The following is a 16,482-nucleotide window of genomic DNA, read 5'->3' on the forward strand; positions in this document are numbered from 1 at the left end:
TCAAGAGTTTAGTAACACTTCAGTATCTGGGGAGTCCACGGAGAGAGATGTTGATTCAGTGTAGTTTTACTGGTTTTACAGTGAAGTAGCTGAGTGAAAATCTGGCCGCTTATGTAAAGATAAAGGCTGTAGGGTGTAATTATTTGCATCATGAAGTGTGTTTATTGCTGTTCTAAAGAACATTCATATTATTTTAGACACCACTAAAGAACATTTGTGTTTAATCTTGTTTAAGTGTGTATTTATTCCCCATGAAAAAGTAATTCATGGCAGACGGTTTGAGCACATCAGTAAGGAAAACAGCCTTCATTGCACAATAGAACTGGGACCGAATGTGGTGCCGGGTGTTAAAGCTGGCCAACACTTACCATTATATTACAGTTTTATTGTTCATTTGGGGGAGAGGTTAAATGGAAGGCAGCTTGGCTGAATAGTAAGTTTGTGTAGCCTTTTGCTGTTTCTTATGTGAGCCTCATGCTGACCTAAAAATAATCTGTCACATCAGCCGTGAGATGCAGACTGGAGCAAAATGTTTTGGCTTTGCTGATCTTTTGTTTTTTATATATATGTTTTTTAAAGTCTGAGCTTACTCTTGTCTCCGTCCTGAAGCTGGATCTTAATACATTGCAAAGGGTAGCCTGAGTGTCTGTACTTCTGCTCTACTGTCTTCATGTCTCCTATTTAGAGAAATGTTGCGTTTCTTGCATGCTGTGTGATATATCTGAGCTTTTATGTTAAATGTCAGGGTAGCTTGTCCTCCCATACCATATTCAGCATCTCTTGAGCTACGCTCACTAGAACTCTCGGAACAACTAAACATACTGCACAGCAGCACAGGTCTAGAAGTTAACTTTCTTGCCAGTTATGGAGCATGAGAATCTCAGGCAGCAGCATGCTTCTGTTGTAGTATTTCCCCTTACCATGTTAACAGAGGACTCAACTTCACACTTCAGGTCCACATTTTACTCTCTTCCTCTCTAACACAGTTTCCATATCTGGCCTGGCTGAGTTGCTGGTCAATCCTAACCCAGCCTCCTGAATGCCTGGATGGATGAATTATTTTAGCCAATGTCCAAGCCTACAAAAGCATGTGCTTAGGAAGATGTTTTGGCTGGGAAGGTACTTTTTCAAGATAAGAGTTCTTGAAGTGCCATTCTAGAGCAAGTAGCAAGGTTTTTCCAAAGACATTAATGATTCTGACTCACACTTTAAAGGTGTGATATTTTCAAAAAATCCAGGACATTTAACCTCTGAAATGGTGTATTCTGAATGACAGTTGCTTCTTGTGGACAGTCTTATAAACAGGTTGGCATACCATAATCCATATCTAGTAGCTTCCTTAACCTGTTTCTATTGCACAACACGGCTAAAAACAACCCCTGATAAAATGTCTTTCAGTTTGAGCTTTCTTACCTGGTTTCACCTTCTCTACCTATTAAGTACTTTTTAATCCTAAACAGTATCTTCTGTGGTTCTTCTCTGCTCTGTATGAAATGAGTTTAGTTCCATAAAGCTTGTAACTCAAAGTATTTCCCTTAGATCTTGAAATATGTTGTCAGAAAACATTTAAATGTGCCTCTCAGAGTGTGAATGCTTGGAGGCCTTGAGGATATTTTTTTGTTCTAGTTTTCTTTTAATAGAACACTTCAGCTTGTTGTGTTTCAAAAGTGTAAATTATTTTGTCTGATTTCAAAGCCTTCACAAAGCTCAGTAAGAAATGTTTATGTCTCTCCAGATAATGCATTAAATTAGTATTTCTCAGTTCAGAAAACTACCCAGATTTAGGAGAGTCTAAAGGTACGTGCTTAAATTGAATCATTTCCTTGATGCTGTTAGAGCCAAAATGCTACTCTGAACAGGAATGGACTTGAGCACATACTTCTAATATGCCTTAAACTGTACCAGCCACATCATAAATCACATCCACATTTTTACCCTTATATAACTGTATACCTCCAGAAGATCTCTTGAATGTGTCTTCGACAAAAACTTAGAATCACAGAATCATAGAATAGCCTGTGTTGGAAGCGACTCATAAGGATCGCTGAGTCCAAAGCATGGCCCCAAACAGGATCACTAAAGCTCTCATTTTGACCTTTGTCTGTGTCTGTCATAAGAATCCCAGATCGTTGTTACTTCCATTCAAATTCATCTTTCATCTTAAGTTTACATGGATAAGATTAGCAACCTTCAACACATCAGACTGTTAGCAATGGAGGTCAGACCAACTTTGATGCACTGGCAACACAGAAAAACAGGCCAGGAGGTGAGAAACCAGCATGGTATCTGATGGTTGAGTACGTCAGATTTTTCTGCTGACTTCTAAATGCAACGTGCTTGCAAGAAAAATATTCAGTGTGATTAAATAGCGATTGTTCAATTTGTATGAAACTTTTTCTTCAAGGTTCACATATTTCCAAACAAATTAAATTCCAGTGATCTTTCTCTCATATGCGCTGTATACTTACTAAAAAGCTTTGACCGCCACAGAGTCTAAGGACACTCATTCGCCTTCATGTACTAAATACTTTCTCTTAAGCTTGAAACACTATTCATTCAGAAAGAACAGAGACAATGCAATCCCCAAAACTATTAATTTTTTTATAATTGTAAATTTATAATTTCAATTTTGCATACCCATGGAAGTCTCTCCCTACAGCATTGTTAGAAATGATTTTTTAAAAGCCTTTGCTTAAAAAAACATAAAAGATTAAGCTTTCATTTTAGTAAAAATCCCCTCAGGCAATAAATAGGTTCTTTTTTCTCTTGGCCCTGGAAAAAAAAAAAAAAAAAAAAAAATTAAAATGGTTTAAATTGCCCATGGTTAAAGTAACTCTTTCTTGCAATTATCAGATGATATTGAATAAAAATGAAAATGAAATCATGAAAGAATAAAAACCAGGTAAATGCATATTATGTCTTTCATGAGTTTCTCACGGGTCTTTTGAAGACTCATTTAATCATCTTCCTTGTCTTTTATTTTGATATGATAATTGTTTCCTTTATTTACTTTAATCACCTCTATTTGGTTAATTAATTCTTCAGTTTCTTTTCATTTCACTCACTTACTTAGAATATTTTCTTGTTTTAAAGGCAAGCGTCTGTAGTACTTCTTAACGTAATGGTATGGCCTTGGGGTAACTTTTACCCAACTCTCTGCAGCCATGTATTTTGTCTGAACCAGTTTGTGTCAACCTCCCCCAGGCTTCTTCCCAGAACTTTGCATTCCTCATTATATCAACAAGGAGTTTGGAGGAACTATGTCAAGTGTAGATACTGGCTCTTAATTTGGGCAGGACAAATCTCAACTGAGCGTTAAGAGACTTTGTCATGTTCTCCAGAGAATATCTTTGCTGTATCCTGCAGAAACTCTGACTAGCACAAAGCCCACAGAAAATCTGCTCCTGCAGGGGTGGACATAAGAACTCAGGATCAGTGCATCTCCCTCTAACACTCTGACATTTACTTTGCTTTACTTGACCCATTACCCTAATTTTTACAAGGATAATGTTTGCGTTTTTTTTCTGGCTTTCCTTTGTACTATAAAAATTTCCCTCTGTCTTTTTGTGCACTGGTATTAAGCAACAGCAGAACAATATCCGCACTCTGAAAAGGAAGAATATGGAACTGGGGTTTCAGATATCAACTTATTTTATCATCTTTTAACTTTCCACCATCACACAGATTTTTACTGTTGAATGTCATGGCATGAAATACACAAAATCACAGAGTTTGGTAGGATCTCTACCCAGAGTCTCTGCTCCAGGCTCCTGCTCAAACCAGATCCACTTAGAGCAGGTCGGTGAATGCTATGTCCAAGCAAGGATAGAGCTTCTCCAGAGAAGGAGATTCCACTGCATCCATGGGCCTGTTTCAGTTTATTTTCTTAAAATTCATACATAACTGTTTTTCAATAGCCAGTAGGGAAGCTCTTCTATGTGCAAGTGAAGAGACAAAACATCTGATTATACATCCAAATTTGTCTGCATAAACATAGTAGCTTAGTGGGTAGTAATGGTGATAGGGGGACAGTTGGACTAGATGATCTTGTAGGTCCTTTCCAACCTTGTGATTCTATGATTCTGTGATACTCAGTATAACTTCTGAACTGTGGAGGAACTGCTAAACTAGAAGTTAATTCAGTTGCAGCCTTAGGAGCCTTGATTTTCTGTGATGTTTTCATGATTATTTGATTCTCTAAACTATTATTTATTCACACCACTGAACTAGCTATTCATGCTTCAGTAACAGAACTCTTCAGGTTTATCTGCTTTGTAAACCTAAGAGGAAATTTGTGCAAAAATTGCTGTCAGTGTAGAAAGACAGACTTTTTCATTTAACAACCTCTGAAAATCGAGCCCAGCTTTTGCCATGTTCTGTCAGAATTCCCCTGTTAATTCTTATGTTGAAAAAAGCCCTCCTCACATAAAAAGTGTAAAAATACTCATTTTGAGACAGATGCTGACACTGAAGTATTATTGCCTCCCCACGAAGAAAAGAACTCTGTGAAGTATGGGATAATCTGAAAAAAAAAAAAAAAAGAGAGAAGAAAAAAAAATATTACCATTAGTGTCTGTCCTGGAAGAATTACTTCAACTTTTCCTCCTGCTAAAAGCAGAGAATTATAACTCACAGTTAACATCTGTGGTTCATTATTTTTTCTACCCCCTAATATGGCACAAAGATTGTCTTTGTTAGTTGAAGGTATTCATGTTGTGAACACAATTGTTGAAATGTTAGCGATTTTATGGAATATACAAGGTGCTTCAGCTGAGAAGCAGTGGAGAGTGTTCAAATAATCATTCTTAGAAGATTCTCTTTTTGTTCACTTCAGTACAATACCTTTTTCTCCAATCAGCAGTGCAAGGCTGCCGCCGTGACATTCTGTTAGAGGCCAGTACACCCACTGAGATAGCTGTGATTTGCTTCCAGGATGATCCAAAAATAACCCTGCCAGTAGGTGTGTAGGAAGGTCTGACAGTTTGCTGAAGAATGAATTGGAGTATATGTTTCATGTTGGAAGAGATCGGTTTAAAATGCAGAATGGAGCCCTTTATACTGTGGTACAAATTGATTATTTTTGTACCATTTCATGTGGAATTAATGCAGGTTCCATTGTTATAAAAACATTTAAACTAAGCTTTGTTTGATTTGAAGTACACGGGAAGGTTAGCTCTCAAAATGTTAATCGCTTCTAGGTTAAAAAATCAATTGCTAAATGTAACATGTATCTTAAATAAAGGTTTACTTGTACAGTGTACCTATCATATGGATGCCTCAGGTGAATGGCTCCTTATACATCCCAAATATATGCTTTTCATTGTAAGATTTAAGTGTAGCTTTATTATTAGCACCATTATCTTAGTGCTCTGAAACAGAGCAGTTCACCGTCTGAACCCTGATCTCAGCACCATTTATTGTTTTTCTACAAATTATATATTTGCAAGGAAGCCAGGGAAGAAAACGTTGCCTTGGCATCCCAACCACCCAGTGCCCATTACTTATTTAACTGCATAGTTCAGGAAGATGGCTGTCTGTGATGGAGGGAGTATATCACCAAACAGTTGTTTGTGATTCAGCCCTACATGCATTGTGTTAAGTGTCTGAGTCTGTGCTTGAGTTTCTAAACAGACGATTTTGACTGCTCTTAGTGCCCAGAGATGATGATGCTCCTTGCAGAGATACACTGGTGCTAAGTCCATCTGCTAATTAAGTCACCCTTAAGTAAGGATCCAAGCATACGTATTAGAGCCAAAACTAGGGAACTGGACGTGAATTTTTGACCTTTATTTGTATTTTTAATGATGTTTCAAAACATCTAAAATGCCTAAAAGGAAAAGAGTTTGAACTGTGTCCAAAATATCCCAGAGTCTTGGTGCAGTAAAAAGAGAGGAGAAGGGTTATTAATTCACATGGAGCATCCCTGGAACAGTGATGGCTCCTCATTTGGAACAATGAACCTGAAGGATGCAGGTGGCAGCAGGCTGGTGAATGACCTGTTTGCAGATTTGTCCTGTAAAATGTATCAGGTCATTGTATATTCTCCTGGCAAAGAAGTTTCTAAGCAGGAGTGTATTAATTCAGCCTAAGGGATCTTAGAGAAGTTCAGTTATTGAACAGCTGGGTTTAGAGTGGGGCAGAACCTGTCAATGAAGAAGTGTGAGGCTGCTGGACAACTTCAAGAGGAGACCATTTCAAAAAGCACCTTAATTCTTTTTTAAAATAAACATCAAATATTGTAAAAATTCTGGGCACAGAATAATATGTCTGTTTCCTTAGAACTGTGTGATCCCCACAGTTGAAGGACAGAAACACATGCATATTCGTCAGCAAGTAATTCGGCTGGTTAATTCTTCGGAGCTGTTTTTAGGAAACCATGTACAGTACTAAACCATGGATTAGTAGGATCTAATTCAACAGGAGACATGTTTGTTTTTTAAACATTAGTACATTATCATCTTCCTAAAGTATTAAATTCACTGCCTAAGCACCTTTTTGGATTTACTTTGCTTGCAGTATACAAATAACGCTTTGTAATACATTGCATTTTGAAAGTGTTTCTCTTCCCAACTCTTAATCTTTATTGCAGGCCACAAGAATCCAAGTTTGTAAAAAGCCTGTTTTTCTCTTTTTGTTAGAAGTATTATTTCAAGCTCATTCAGGGCTATTTTCTACTAAAGAAATATGATACTACCAGCTTGGCTACACAGGTAGATATGTGAGCTTATATGCTGTATATCTTACAAGAAGTCCAAGCCAAGAAAATGTTGGAGTTTGTAGCATTCAGGAAACGATCCAAATCTTAGCAAAACTCATGCAATCAGAGAAGCTTTCAAATATCTAACATTTACTACTGCCAGCACTGCTCCTGCAATCCTAGCAAATTGTGCATATGTCCAAGCTAATTATGGCCTGTTTTCCTGAAGCAGGATAGACTGTGGAATACAGTGGGAATTGGAGTTCATGAATCTTACTTTATCTGAAAAGATCTAGTTAACTGTGAATATGGAGCTCCTGGTTTATGTTTTGCATTGGCCAAATACAAGCATCTTCAACAACTGCATGGGTTTGAAACCAAGTAAATTAAGTCCTTGACTGCCTTACTAATGCCCTTTGCAGTTTGTGAAGTAAAAACGTGTCTTCACCAAACAATGCACTTCAACAAAACAGAAGCATCAATGTGGAACTGGCCCAAAAAACTAATTTGCTTTTTACTCTCTTCTTCCATCTTTAAAATTTCAAAGGAAAATGTACCCTTAAACACAACAGCATAGATTCACATAAGTGTGCTCAGGAACCCTGCAGGTACTCCTGAAGAGTATGGATTTAGGAGACTGACTGAAGTCTCTACTTTGCTTCTTCTGTCTTTGCAAAGAATTTGAATGAATTAGTTCAGCTCTCTGTTTGGGTCAGTTTTGTTTCTTTTCTCTTGTATGTGAGCATGCATGCACAGGACACTGTGAAATGTAATGGCTGGAGTCACCTTCAGCCAAAAGGATCACCATGGGGAAGGACTCTTTCCTCTTCCTCATTCCTGCTTAGTCTAACTCGCACATGCATGCTTGAGACACACAGATGTGACTGGGTGTTGAGTGGCTGCTGTTCTGCCTTCCTCCATTACTCCATAGTGTTTCTCTTTTCCTGTATCCTGAGAAGTCATAGATAATCTTCCATAGGGATTGTTCACCTGTGAGTAATGAAGAAATAGAGGGACACTGACTTATTCGGGAAAGGCTGTGATATCGGTATACGTCTCTCTATATTGTCTATTGTCATTCTCATTTCTGCCAGCTCTTCCTCTCTTGCTTTTCTGGTTCTCTGTCTCTGGAGTGCATCTGTCACTTTTATTTTATTCTTTCCAAGCACAAGCAGAGCACTTGAACTTACTAGAATTTTCCTTTTTGGCACATCAGACAGCACTTCCTGATAGCAGAAAATGATCAAGTTTCTACTCATCCCTCCACGCCACGGGCAGTATATTTGTCAGAGAACTTCGTGGAGAATTAACCTCCCAGACAGGAAAGTCCACATTTCCTTTGCCAAATATTGCCCTGAGAAGCAGGATGAGTGCATGATGGCACTGTGTTAGTGACTGGCAGGCCACCAGTTTGTATGAGGGTGGATACTCACATTGGTTGGAGATCACCATAAAGGGCAGACAATTTAATGCCAATCACAACACACTAGTTAGATTAGAATACTGATGAGCCCTTTTGAAAGGCCAACTGCATCTTCTTTCAGCAAAAATATTAAAATGCCCCGTTTTCTCTTACTTCCCCCCCCTCCCCCCCCATTCTCCACAAGAATAAATTAAAACTTGGAGGTGTGGTTATTATCACAGAATAATTAGACCCCATGGGATTAGAGACACTCAACGTTTGTTAATGCCCCTGGGTTGTGATTATCTAATAATGATGATGCCTCTGTCATCGCTTAATTATTCTTCCTCTTTAAAATGTTCCTTGTGCAGTCGGAGCCCTTAGAGTGTGCTCATTTCAGACAGAAGCACAACTGCAAATTCCTGAGAGCAGAGTCACATGGGCAGTGTGACTGGCTTCCCAATTCTCACCCACACCCATGTTTATAATGCTCATTTCATAAGCTCCATCATCCCAAAATTTCAGTTGCTTAGCTTTTCCACTAGAGGCATTTATGTCACATTTAGGAGTGAACTTTATGGCTTCCATCTCCTTAAACCAGGCAGTTATTGTTAGAACTATGTGAAGAATGCACTGACCTTCTACACCTAGGATCAACTTCTGCCAGAATCCTGCATAACACCAGGCTGGTGGTGTTGATTCATTGCTACACAAGGAACTCCTACAGCTGAGTGCCCTTTTTATCTGTTTAAAAGAGTACCACAATCCAAACAAGATGCTGTAGATCAAAACAAAGTTGGAAGCTTTGCACAGACTTTGTTGAACACAACTAAACTGTGGCCAGTATCCTTGGGCTTTCACTCAAGTCAGCAGGCGTTCATCTTGTTTAGATAAAGTTTGCATGACATCATTGCAAACATCATTGTTTTTTGCAACTAAAGCTTAGAAAGGGAAAACAGAGCCGTAATCTGATTATCCTTAAATCCAGTGTTGTCTGTTGGCTTTAATATTCCTCTTGTACTAACAAAGGGACAAAGAATATTCTGTTTACCTAAGTGATTTTGAATAGTAAGCAGAAGATTTTAAATTCAACTTGCTAAAATTAGAGATGTTTTTCTTACAGTTAATATTTCTTTTCCATTTGTCCACAACTCTTGATTGTTACTGACTGGGGAGATGTTAGAATAATTTTTATTTTCTTTTCTTATTGCCTGTATTCTCTTTTCATAGTGTTGTTTTTTTTTAAGTCCATTCTTTGCATCTTGTTACTGCAATTTTATTTTCTGTTGCACATTGCTAAATCAAAAGGAAACTAAAATGAATCTAAAATACATAGGAATCGTGCAAGGTCATGGCCTCCTCTCGCTAAATGTAGATCTAGCCCTGGAAAGTTTACATAAGAAATACTTGAGGGACCAGGATCATAAACACAGCAAAGAGTTAAGTGACTTGTTCAGTCTCGCCCTCTGTGCCTTTAAACAGACCTATAAACAGAAGCCAGATCTTCTGTTCCATTTTCTCCCAATCCATATTCATTTTTCATCTTTCTTTTATTCTGCTACACTGTTGCTTGACTTTTTCTGCTTTTCTGCTACACTGTTTTTATTTTAGGATCATAGGATATTGGAGGTTGGGAGGTCCTTGATGAGGTCTCTTGTCCCACCCGAACTCAAAACATGGTCAAGTGTGAAATCAGATCAAGTTACTCAGAAATTTACTCAGGACTTGAAAACCTCCAACAACACAGACTGATCAGTCTGGGTAATCTGTTCCAATGCATGACAAGCTTCACATAGAAAAGGTCTTTCCTTGTATCCAGACTGAATCTATTTTATTTCAATTTCCACTTCTTCCTCCTGCCATACACTGCATTGAACAGCCCAGCTCATGAGTCCTGCACATCATAGGTACAGAGGTGCTGCTGTGTCCCCCCTGAAGCCATCTCTTCAGCATGAACAAGTGCACCTCCACTGGCATCTCCTTGCAGGATAAGCCTTCCAGTCTTTGACTGCCTTGGTAGTCTCCCATTGAGCTCCATTCAGTTGATCGACATTTTTCTTGTAGTGAAGAGTGAAAGACTAGATGATACAGTACTTAGATAAGATCCAACAAGTGCTGACTAAAGGATCAGTTGTATCTCCTGTCTCTGCTCCTTTCCATTCAGCCCAGGACACTGTTGGCTTTCTTACCTCCCAGAGCATACTGCTGTGTTGTGGTCACCTCTCATCAGAACCATTAGGCTATTTACAGACGAGCTCCTCCCAGCCCATCCATCCTATGGTTGTGTCATTGAAACACATTGCTCCTCCCCAGGTGCAGTAATTTGAATTTGTACAATTATGCAAAGAGCCTTTCATAAGGTACATGCTGGCCAATTCTGCCTCTCAGTGTCCCTTTGAATGTCAGCCCTTTAGTCAGGAGCTGATTAAGGCAGATCTATTTTATCTAATCCTTGGAGACATTGGGCTCAGGAGGGCAGCAGAAAATCAGAAATGCAGCGTAATTCACACCAAGAGAGAGGATTCTAGATTCAGAAAAATGCCAATATAAATTTGACAGGAGAGTCTTCCAAAAGAAAGCTTTGTGTTCGTTGCAACTTCTCATGGTTAGAGTCACAGAGATGCTTAACCTTACATTTTTCAGTAGTATTGATCCCTAGCACACTGCTATATCATTTTAACTGGAGCGAAGTACTTCCAGTGCTGAATTATTTTAACTCTCCATTAAGTAAATCATCAAGAACTAAGTTATGTTTCAAAGCTGAGTGTTGTACTTTGCTTTTTAACATACACACATCCTCTACAACTGACTAAGCAGGAAGTGAACAGAAAACAGATTTTCAGGTAACTGGTAGCAAGGTAAATGTTGGGCTTCCTGTTGTGCTGTGCATTAGAGAGTAACAAGCAGTTGTGGAGTGTAACTGAGAGCTGCCCAAAGGAAAGATGTCAGTAGGGTTATCGTTGTGGATCACTATTTGGGAAGTACTGATGTAGTTCATCATAGAATCATAGAATTACCCAGGTTGAAAAAGACCTTGAAGATCATCAAGTCCAACCGCAGCCTAACCGTAGTACCCTAACTCTAAAAACCCTCCGCTAAATCATATCCCTGAGCACCACATCCAAATGGCTTTTAAACACATCCAGGGATGGCGATTCAACCACCTCTCTGGAGAGCCTATTCCAGTACTTAAATACCCTTTCTGTGAAGAAGTTCTTCCTAATATCCAACTTAAACTTGCCCTGGCACAACTTGAGGCCATTTCCCCTCATCCTGTCACTTGTCACTAGTGAGAAGAGACCTGCCCCACTCTCACTGTAAGAACCTTTCAGGTACCGGAATAGGGCAATAAGATCTCCCCTCAGCCTCCTTTTCCCCAGACTAAACAGCCCCAGATTCCTTAGCCTCTCCTCATAGGGCTGATTCTCCAAGCTGTTCACAAGCCTCGTTGCCCTTCTCTGGACCTGCTCCAGTACCTCCATGTCTTTCCTGTGCTGAGGTGCCCAAAATTGAACACAGTACTCGAGGTGAGGCCTCACCAATGCCAAGTACAAAGCCAGTTTTGGAGCTGCCCTGAAGCCATGCAGCACCATAAAGATAATTCTGCTCCAGAAGTATTGTCTCTTCTCATGGGTGGAGTTGGTGAAGGTCTACAGCAACCCTCCATGCAGGCAAAGGGAGGGAGACAGCCTTCTTTTTTTTTTGCTTCCCTGCCCACAGCAGAGGGTTGGAAATAGATGATCTTTCTGATCCCTTCCAACTCAAGCCATTGTATGATTCTGTTATTTTCTTTTCCCACTCTCTCTTATAGACCTGCCCTGAAACCAAAACAGTGTTTCCAGAAAGAAACCTTGCTTAAAATCTTGGAAATGTCTCTTCTGATATCTTCGATACCTCAGTACCAAACTGGCAGTGTGTCTGTGTATCATTTTCAGACAGTATTCTGGAAGACTAGAAAGGAAATAGGATGAGGAAAAGAGGAATGGAGGGAGTGCACAGCCTAGTGGATATCACTGCCCAGAAAATACCAAGTTAGCAAACATCATTTGAAGTTTCCTAGAAGTCCTTTTATTTGTGGGATATGGGTTTCTGTGTCTCTCACACATTTACGAAGTAAATCAAAGAATGGTGTCTAACTTCACACTTGAAACAATCTCTTCGCTAAATCATGGTATTGCATGTGTGATTTAAATAGATCCTTTTATTCAGAGCAGTAGAGAGAGGACGCGTTCCTATCGTATTCTCTTTCCTCAAGTGCCTGGACAGCTTTTCTGGTCTCCTCTGTTGGGAAACAGGATTTTATATGTTGGCTCAGAGATATGGATGAGGGGACGAGGGGTTTGCCCAACTCTCTACTGCAAGTCTGTACTGCGTGAACTGTGCTCTACAGATGAACACAGGTCTCTGGTTTTCTTACTTTAGTATACCTAGAAGCCCTGTCAAGAGTGTTCCTTGGTTTGAAGAACAAGAAATAAATAGGCATGATAGAAATATACCTGCACCTCAAAGATGCAGCCTTCTATAAAACAAGTCAGCAAGTGGGAAGCAGCAGAATCAACCCTATCTTCCGACAGCAAAACAAAACAAAAACAGAACAACCACAGTAAATACTTTCTCCAAGGTAGCACAAGAAGTCTGACATAGAACCAGAGAGGCATCAGCAGCATCTAGTAGTCTAGCTCATTGTGCATGCTCTCATGTGGGGCCATCCTGCTTTGTACGACCTGTACTGTGACACTGTACAAGTCCCTGCTGTCTTGGTGTGCTTTACATATGCACATGCTCTGCACATTGTTTCAGGATTGCTCAGCATCAGACTATTCCATGAGCTCTAGATTTGATGGAGGTGATTACATTCTGAATTTTCAAAGAATGGCACCAGTTCTGTGCACAGGACAAAAGCAGATCCCTCATTTACAGATCAGTAAGGGCAGGATCCAACTCCCTTCTTGTGACTCATCTGTAAGGCCTATGTCTACCTCTGTCTGTCTGTATTTATGGTCTGTGTTCACCATCTCAATCAGTGGAAATAGGAATCATAGAATCGTAGAATTACTCAGGTTGGAAAAGACCTCAAAGATCATCAAGTCCAACCAAGTATGTCCGGAGCACAGTTCAGCACATCTAAAGGTAGCGCACTGTAGTTAGATGTCTCTTTATCTGAGAGATGGTTCAAAAGAACAGTTTTGGCTAGACTAGCTTAAACTGACTGTGAGACTGCCAAAGGTGGAGAAATTAATCCCATCCACAGTGTGCAATGCAAAGCCAAAAAAATATTTCCACATCATTGACTTTCCTAGATGCTGTTATCGTGAATCTAGTTTTCCAGCTGATGCGAATCCAGATGTAAATCATCCTGACTCTATGGATTTAAGCTTGCCAACAGAATGGCCAAAAGTTTATGTGTTAGTACTGCCTGTTTTTCTAGGTTGGCATAGTTTTTAGGAATTGTGTTGAAATGCCATTTAAATAAAAAGGGAAATGTCTCATTGCTTACTTAAACTTTTTGTATAAGAATCTCTGGCTTAGAAGTTGCTATAATCTGCTACATGCAGAAATTAAAATGCTGAGAATAGATGAAAATACCGGATAAATCAATCCTTAAAAATCTCCACAAAAACAACAGTGGTAATTAAATAACTGTACCGTGTACAACATTCACTCCAAATCAAAACATGTTCACTATATCAAAGGGAGCTCTGTTAAATAATATGTTAATCAATGGCCAAGTTTCTTTATTTATAATGAAAGTCATAAAAAAATTCATTTAGGAGGAGATCAAATTGCTGAGGCTGGAAGGGGTTTGGGAGTGTCACAAGGGAGTGCTGCAGCTCTTCTCTATTTCTCAACTTCCTAATAATATTATTTATGTTATTTGGGAGTGTTTGACTGTTTACTAAACCGAAGTTGAGTAGTCTGGAAGAAAAAAGGAGGCAGAAAGTTATGAGGCTGACCCAGAAATACAGGAATAGGGGGATCAGTGAAGAAGTTACTTTAGTCTTATTTAAAAATACATTTTGAATCTTACCTTTCATGGTTGAAGATTCTAAAATGTTCTGTAAAGTCTCTGGATGTGTCCTAGATGGAGGAGGCAACAGCTGCCCAGCACATAGCATACCTTCAGGAAACAAAGCAGACTTTTCTACAGGTCACCGTACAATTCTTTATTCTTGCAAGTCTTCACTGACCTTTTTCCAAAGCTGGGATATTATATTCACGTATTAATAGATTTTTAAGGTTAGTTGAAGTTAAGATGAGCATCTGGCCTGAACTCTTGCACTAGCAGCCAAAGGATTCAACCCCATAACTTTACTAGGGCCGGCCAGTGCTGCTGTCATTGAGCAACAGTCTCTTTGAGAAAGCTGTCAGCTTATTCCAGTGACTGATGGTGGAGAGGAAAAAGTTCCTTTGAGCAGACAAAATCTTATCTGTTATATTCTGATGTTTATCCAGGGCTTAAAATTGTTAGGGAGTGGTAGGTGCAGCAGATAAAAAGCAGCTCTGTTCTTCTCTGCCTATTGTATATGCAGTTACTGTATAATCATCAGGCTGAATCTCTCCCCCTGACTTCAGTATCAGTTAATTCACTTAACTCAGCCCTAGGAACATCACCCTGCCATACATAGGTTTAAAGAGGCAAGTATAAAATTACCAGTACAAGGAGAAAAATCATATATACCAAATGTTGTGGAAAAAAAAGAGTGCCATACAGAGGGACTCCAGAAGCCTAAGTCATAGGAATTGGACTTGATGATCCTTATGGGTCCCTTCCAACTCAGGGTATTCTATGATTTGCACTTTTTTTGTGTGTTTTGATTTTCCTCACTGTTGCATTTAACAGTGGTGCACCAGTGGGACAAAGAGGGTGATTCCTGGCAGCATTACAGCACCATACATCAAGCTGTCTTTGTATCTGGAAAGATACATGCTGTTAATTAAGCACCACTACGAAGTGATTCGATTCAGAGCAGCTATGTGCTGGTGTTGAGGATGGAGAGAGCTGTGAAATGCTTTCCTTTGATTTACATGGTGCTGTGAGAGCCTGGTAAAAATGAATTTAGGAATTCTGTAGGTATCCAATCTGTGTTTGTCATGTGGAAAACGAAAAGCCATAAATATAGAATAATGCTGTTCCAACAGTGCGTTATACTTCCTTTGCCATTACTCTGACCAAGTTCTGGGAACCCAGGAGCTTTGCTGACATGAGAGAAATATACAGGTTCCCCCAAAATAGTGCAATCATCTACCGTTACCACGAGGCATGTAATTTTTCTTTTTTTCCCCCTTCGGTTCAGTAGACATTAAAACTTTTAGTTGAAAGAAACTAGAAAAGGACAAAAGGCAGGAAAGGCATAGTCCTTGCCTTCAGATGATTTTCAACATATTCTGGGAGTTCATAAGGTAAAAACTTTCAGCTGGCCTAAGCCTCCACATGTCTCTTGTAAGACTTTCAAAGTCTTGAAGACTTTGTTTCATCTCCCTATAAGTTTTTTTGAGGACAAGGAATACCATTACTTCAACTATTGATTTTTGCAGCATTTTGTGACAGATTTTCAGCTCTGTCTAAGTCTTGGTCCCATTCATAATAATGTCTTAGCTCATCATTGTCTTCATTTCATATGCACAGCATGCAGTAAAAGAGGAGAAGGTGTGGAGTCTACCAGGATATTTCATCCAACAACTTGCTGGATCCATCACTTACAAGTGCCCTAATGAAAAGAACTCCTTTTATTTCTGTTCAACCCACATTCAATAAGATAATGGAAACCACACAACCACACAACTTGTTCGGTTTCTTTTTCCTCAAAGAAATAATAAGCCAAGGAGTAAAAAAAAAAAAACATTGCAGCAGTGGATCTGTGAGACAGATAGCTGCTAAGCAGAAGAGATAGCCACAACAACAAAATGCTGATTTCTGAGGTTCTTCGGTGCTCCAACTAGTATTTTACATTGATTATGTGCCAAGTCATTATTTAGGCAAGCTAGATAATCTGCATTGCAACTTCAAATGGGAGAATCGCTGAGGCACCTGCTCTGTGTTTGTCTGGTGGAGCAGAGAAACTTGAAAAGAATAAAAAAAAAATGTTGGCCCCAGATACTGGCCATCCCCAAGGCACATGTTTGAGCAGTGAGCCTGATAAGAACCACCACGATGAGCTTTGGGCTTCGCAAGAGGATTTAATCAGATTTTTCTGCCTTCTCCAACAGATGTGTTGACAATCCATAAGCGTATGGCTCTCACTCACAGGAGTTATTTGCCCCCAAGGGCTTTAATGTAATTTTAGGCAAACAATTTGCTAGCCCCCATTTCTCTCATTTCTTAAATATATGTGTTTCCTCAAGAGAAATGAGTAATATAATCCTCTGAAGGAGAAATGGATGG

At 39.4% G+C, this 16,482-nt stretch overlaps 1 protein-coding gene across 21 annotated transcripts in view; it reads left to right on the forward strand.

Moving 5' to 3' along the window:
• CELF2 (CUGBP Elav-like family member 2) overlaps positions 1-16,482 on the forward strand; it is a 545,978-nt gene that overhangs the window by 511,518 nt on the left and 17,978 nt on the right. The window lies entirely within an intron of this gene.

This window comes from Excalfactoria chinensis, chromosome 1, assembly GCF_039878825.1.
Source record: "Excalfactoria chinensis isolate bCotChi1 chromosome 1, bCotChi1.hap2, whole genome shotgun sequence".
Lineage (NCBI taxonomy): Eukaryota > Metazoa > Chordata > Aves > Galliformes > Phasianidae > Excalfactoria > Excalfactoria chinensis.